This window comes from Chrysochloris asiatica, unplaced genomic scaffold, assembly GCF_000296735.1.
Source record: "Chrysochloris asiatica unplaced genomic scaffold, ChrAsi1.0 scaffold00140, whole genome shotgun sequence".
In the NCBI taxonomy this organism is placed as follows: domain Eukaryota; kingdom Metazoa; phylum Chordata; class Mammalia; order Afrosoricida; family Chrysochloridae; genus Chrysochloris; species Chrysochloris asiatica.
In genome coordinates this window covers 4,315,496-4,322,389 of record NW_006408658.1, presented here as the reverse complement: position 1 = coordinate 4,322,389, position 6,894 = coordinate 4,315,496, and positions in this window count along the sequence as shown.

Below are 6,894 nucleotides of genomic sequence, written 5' to 3'. Positions count from 1 at the left end.
CAACCTGCGATATGCAGATGATACAACCTTGCTTGCTGAAAGTGAAGAGGACTTAAAACATTTACTGATGAAGATCAAAGAGCATGGCCTTCAGTGTGGATTACATTTCAATGTAAAGAAAACAAAAATCCTCACCACTGGACCAAAAAATAACATTCTTATCAACAGAGAAAAGTTGTCAAGGACTTCATTCTTCTTTGATCACTATCAACACTCATGGAAGCAGCAGTCAAGAAATCAAATGATGTATTGCATTAGGAAAATCTTCTGCACAAGACCTTTTTAGTGTGTTGAAGAGCAAAGATGTCAGCTTGAGGACTAAGGTGTGCCTGACCCAAGTCATGGTATTTTCAATAACCTCATATGCATGAGAAAACTGGACAGTGAATAAGAAAGACCATAGAAGAATTGATGATTTTGAGTTATGGCGTTGGAGGAGAATATTGAAAGTGCTACGGGCTGCCAAAAGAACCAATAGATCCATTTTGGAAGAAGTGCAGCCAGAGTGCTTTCTGGAGGCCAAGATGTTCAAACTTCATCTCTCATTCTTCAGACATATTGTCAGGAAGAACCAGTCACTGAAGAAGGATATCATGTTTGATAAGGTCAGAGAAAATGGATTGGCCAAGTGGCAACATTGATGGACTCTAGTGTGTGGCAACAGTAGTGAGGTTGGCCCAGGATCAGGCAGTGTTTCGTTCTGCTGTGCATAATGTCCCTATGGGTCAATACTGACTTGATGGCACCTAACAACAACAATAACAATGGCTAGTGATCGTGAACATTTCTTCATATATTTATTGGCTGCCCAGATCTCTTCCTTGGTGAAGTGTCTGTTCATGTCCTGTGCCCATTTTTTAATTGAGTTATTTGTCTTTTTCTAGTAGAGGTGTTGCAATTTCCTATATATTTTAGAAATGAGTGCCTTGTCCAATGTGTTGTTGCAAAACATTTTTTCCCATTCTGTGGGTTCCCTTTTTATTCTTTTTGTGAAGTCTTTTGATACACATAAATTTTTAATTTTTAGTATGTCCCAATCATCTATTTTGTCTACTTTTGTTTGTGTAGTTTTCAAAATGTTTGGTAGTCTGTGTATTCCCTGAATTAGAGCCCTCACATTTGTCCCTGTTTTTTCACTGTGCAGTCTGGCCATGGTGACAGGCATGCTGCCCAGGAGCTGAGGGGAAAAGATAAGAGACATGAATTTAGTTAGCTGAATGCCTCACCTTCTACAAGGAATATCTTAGTCACATACCAAGCTGTGCTATGGTTTATACATAAAATATAAACAGCATGTGGTTGGATCTTAGCTGGTACTGCTGACACTGCTCCCACATCATTCTAAATTTATATACAGAAATATTTTTCTTCCCTATAAATCTTATGTCAGACCTTAAGTTATCAATGCCATTTTTCATATAAATATTACATGGATCTTGTGGCGCTGCATGATAGGCACTGGACTGCTGAGAGGAAGATCGGTGACAGTTCACCTGGATGAAAATGACGCTGGCTTTATGTGTTTAAACTTTCTATTAAATTTTGCAGCTCTGCCTTTAAAGATTTTTCAATACTTCCCCTATATTTCTTTTCAGCTTAACATATATATTAAATTTCTCAATGAGGAAGGTTCTGAAGTGTGGGGTTCTGCTTCTTGTCATTAAAAGATTCAATGAAAGAAGAAAAAGAGGCATAATTTCTTAGCTCAGGCAACATATCAGCATTCCCTCAGGGTCCTATTGGCAATTTTTATATATATTCATCAATTCTACAAAATGAAAAGTGATATTTCTTTGAGTTAAAATATTTTAACTTCCTCAATGTTATCTCCTGATCCAAGTATGAACTATTGTATTCAATGTCTTGTATTATATTCCCTTCTCTATTCTCACTGGCAATAAATATTTAACCCATATCTCCTATCCTCCTGGCTCTATCACTCTGAAATTCTGGCTACAAATATATTCTTTGTAATAACCAGAATGAAAAAAAAAAAAAAAAACAAACAAAACTTCTCTTTATAGTTGGTCAAAAGATATTAACAAAATTTCCCAGTCCAATATTACATCTCCAAAAATGCTTTCAACATTGTTGGCTACAAATAATAGCTCTTTGTGCTATTTAACTCTTCAAGGTTCATCAATTACACTCTGATTTCCCTCAGATCCTATGGAAGATAAGAAGCAAAAAACACTTTATTACTGTCTGAATACATGACAATAATAGCTTAGTAGTATATAAAAGATTTTAAGAATGAAATTGATAATATATAAGTATATTATATTTTTTTCTCTGAAAACTTGAAGTAGTGAGGACCCAGCCATTAAAACCAACCCCGTTTTCCTGGGAATAGATTTCACATTATGAATTCTGCAAAAATATGTTTTTCAAATGTTTAAATGTTGTTCTGACCTTTATAATTTTCGTTTTATTAAATTAAAACCTACGTTACCTTTATCATTGCTTCCCATATGGACCAATTTGCAAATACCTGATATCAAAGACCAGGCATGTATACAGGAAAGAAGGAGTGTTTCTTGAGAAGTGTGAACATCTATTTTGCATAAACTCAGAGTCATAAAAAATCTATATGCAATTCTAAATAATACTATAGAATAAATTCATATTTCCATGTGAGAAGAAAAATGGTCAAGGTGACAATCTTTGTAAACATGATTGTGTGAGTAAGTCCCTTCTTGGCACTTTCCCATCATAATTATGTAAATTCTTCTATACTGCCTTTTCCTGATGCCTCCCTCTGCCATGAGTGATATTGAGTCACTTTGGATGTATATGTGTGTGGGGAGGGTTGCTGGCAATTGCTATAATTGCCATATTTCTGCTTTTAGAACAAAGATTGCTGCTCTCAGTGTTGCTACTTAGATCACTGATGTGTGAAACAAGTTGTTCCTTCCATTGTCCATAACTCTTCAAGGCCAAGGTTGCACGTTCTCCTTACATATGAAAACACAGACATAACAAATAAAAAAAAAATAGTTACAGAAGTGTATGTTGTTGATGTTGCTAGGTGTCATCGAGTCAATACTGACTCATAGCATTTTATGCACAAGAGAACAAAAACTGCCAAGTCCTGGGCCAAACTCACAATTGTTCCCACATCTGAGCCCATTGATGCTGCCACTTTGTAAATCCAACTGCTGAGGGGCTTCCTCTTTTTTTCTGACACTCTACCTTTCCAAATATGATACCCTTCTGCAGAAACTGGTCCTTCCTGACAATATGTCCAAAGTGAGATGAAAATTGGCCATCCTGGTCGCCAACGAGCACTCTGGCTGCACTTTATCCAACACAGATCTGTTTGTTCTTTTGACAGCCCATGGCACTTTCAATATTCTTCTCCAACACCATAACTCAAAAGCATCATTTTTTCTATGATCTTCCTTATTCACTGTCCAGCTTTCCCATGCATATGAATTTATTGAAAATACCATGGCTTGGGACAGATGCACCTTTGTCCTCAAGTTGACATCTTTGCTCTTCAACACTTTAAAAAGCTCTTGTGCAGCTTTTTTTGTCTAATGCAATTTGTCATTTGATTTCTTGACTGCTGCTTACATAAGTGTTGATGGTTGAGCCAATAAATTGTCTGAAAATTTCCACATTTCATTGCATCACCTCTCTTTGGAATGGACACAAATACGGATCTCTTCCAGTCTGCTGGCCAGATAGATGTCTTCCAAATTTCTGGCATATATAAGGGAGTGCCTCAATAGCCACCTCACTTTCTTGAAAGATTTCCATTTGTATTCCATCAATTCCTACTGCCTTGTTCTTTGCCAATTCCTTCAATGCATCTTGGACTTCTTCCTTCAGTATCATGGGCTCTTAATCATATGCTACCTCTTGAAAGAGTTGAACAACAACCATTTCTTTTTGCTACAAGACTCTGGATTCCTTCCATATTCTTTTGATGCTTTCTGCATCATTCAAAAACATTCAATATACATAATTTCATATACATTCTGCATCAGAAGAGTATAAGTTGTGATAAGTGCAGCTATATTGTGAGCCTAAGGTCTAAATTCAGAGTAAACCAAATCCAAAGGTTACAAAAGTTTCTTAGTGCACTGCCATAATCACAATTGTAAGCCTCCTTCTTCCCTATGAAGGTGTCCCATAGAGTGCATGCTCTACTGAGATCCCAGCCATGTTGTGCTCTTAAAATGCACACACAAACACACACACACTCATGCACACAAAGGAATTCAAATATATCACAAGTGTCCAAGAGACAGAGAGAAGTTTTTCTTTATTCAAGTCTCTCAAGGTTCCTTAATTTCTACTATCATATAGCAATATGAGACTACTCTGAGATTAATGAACAGAATGAACATTAACTTGCTTCAGAAGAAACATGACATTCATTTGATTCGTCACAAGTTTAAATGTGACATTCTGTTAGAATGCTGTTGTATATACTGTTATTCAATCTTACATTCCACAAGTGGACAGTTCAACGATGTAATCTGAATTTTCCTGGACTAAACAAAGTTCAGTTATTTTCTAGATGCTGTTCTTCTGCATTCTCAGTGCCTTTGCAACCTCAGGTAAGCATCTTCAGTCTTGAATTGATCAGCAAGGTTGCACCAGGATTATTATAAACTACAGAAACAAATCACCCACACACAAAAAAGTTCAGGAAGAAAATTGTTTAATTGATGTTTTAAAACTCACGTTTCTTTCCAAACATCAATGAACGGAATAGAGACATAACTTTGCTAAAGCACACATTTAATAATTATTAACAAACAGATATGTTGATGTTTCAGGCTATATCTTCAACATTACTACTTCTTGAGTAGGACACAGTTTTTGCTTAGAAAGAGCTTCTACTTTCCTTACTAAATGGACCATTTTATTGATTTATATCAAGAGGACCATCCTCTATAATGTTAAATTTGATTGTTTAGAGGCAGAATCTTGGCTTCTAACTGGGATCCTCTTAAAAATGTGTACAACATTAACATATTGAAATCCTTCAACATAAAATTAAATTATTTGCCAACAGTTAGAGAACCTAAGTCACAATATTATTCTTTTTTTACTAGTTAAAGAACAAATCTCACAATAATATTTTTTAAATGCTTTATTGTGAATTATGTGATAATTTACTTGGGAGGACATCAGCTTCACATGGGTCCTGTCGTATATCAGTTCCTTGCCATGGTTACAATCCTTTCCATTCATCATCCATCAACCAAAGGGTATACCCTGCAATCCTGCCCCCATCCCCCGGTCATCCACAAACCACCCCTCTCTCTTTCTCTAGGTTCAAAGTCTCTAACCACTCCAGCTTCCCATGTTATCATCTCTGCCTCCATTCCTGGCATCACTACTTCTATGGGTAGGGTATCGTTCTCTGCTCTTCTACTATGATGGTCCCAGGGACCTCTGCTTCTAGACTACAAGGTTAATCACTCCCCTGCTTGCTACAATACATCTACTTTTATGTTTCCAGCCCTTACAATCAGTCCTGATAACAAGTATTCACTATTGTATCACAAAAGACCTATCCACATTTCCTTTCATCTGCCCTGACTAAGCAGAATGGATACTATCAGTGGAGATTCTACCTTACTCAATGTCCTGTGGATCTAGGTTCCCTCTTGAAAGCTTGTAAGCCAGTCACTTGTTGCCTATGTAGGCCCCACCCCCGATTCTGGGTAGCCAATGTCCAAGTTGCTCATCCCTGTCCTCTCCATGTGTGGAGGAGTTGGGAATGATCCTCGCTGAGAAGATTTGTTCACTCTTTTGAGCTATTGCTTCCATAGGTGCATGTCAAGTTCATAAAATTGTATCAGATTATTTTTTCTCCTATTCTTTCTTTTTTTGTTTGATCACTGATCATCCATCCATTAAAGCCAGGTCAAGTGGGTGTTATCTGCAAGTGTAGGTGTACTTATGCATGTGCCCTCTCTTCTTATCAGCTGGATGCTTCACTCTCCACTCTAGTCCTCTGTGGCTATGTCACTGACTCTGGGTCTAAGAGTCCCCTGGACTTGGCACACTGCTAGCCAAGCAGGTCCCCATTCGGGTTCACGGGAGTCTATTGAACATTATAGGGCTTAGCTTGCAACTTCATTGCTGTTTTTCCCTCACTACCTCTTATTGGTGACAGACGTGGTCACCAATCAGAGCATGCATTCCAATCACAATAGTATTTGCTTCTCTTTCTCTTTCTCTCTCCATTTCATAAACACACACCAATGTCTTTTTAATATTCACAAACTAATAAACAATTTTGTTAAAAAATAACAACACCTAAATTAAAAAAAAAAAAAAGAAGTATTAAAACTGGTGGGTAGATAGAGTTGGAAAGGTTCCTTAGACAGCATTGGAAAATTCATTGACAGGAATATCAAGAGTATTGCACTAACACTAAACTCTCCTTAAAATGACAAGAATCATGGATTCTTTTTGTAGCTATTATTGGGCAAGCAAGGGAAGAATGATAATTCATCTGAGGAAGAAGATTTATAGAGTGTAGATTGTGACCAAATATTTACAAGCTACCGAAGTAGTAAATAAGGAAACAAAATGATGTATTGAAAACTTAAGACTTTTCTAAAAGCCTGATTTTTGTTTTTTTGTGCTTTTTTAATGTTTTATTATGAATTATGTGATATTTTACATGGAAGAACATTAGTTTTACATTCATCCTATCAAATATCGTTTCATTGCCATGATTACAATCCCCTCCATGCATCATCAACCAACCAAAGGGTGCATCCTACAGGCCTGCACTCCCCCCTCTCCCCACCCCCAGCCTCAAGTTTTCTTTTTTTTTTTAAGGCTTTTATTGTGGATTGAGTGAAAGTTTACAGGGCACATCATCAGTTTCACATTCAACAATTCATATAACTTGTTTCATTA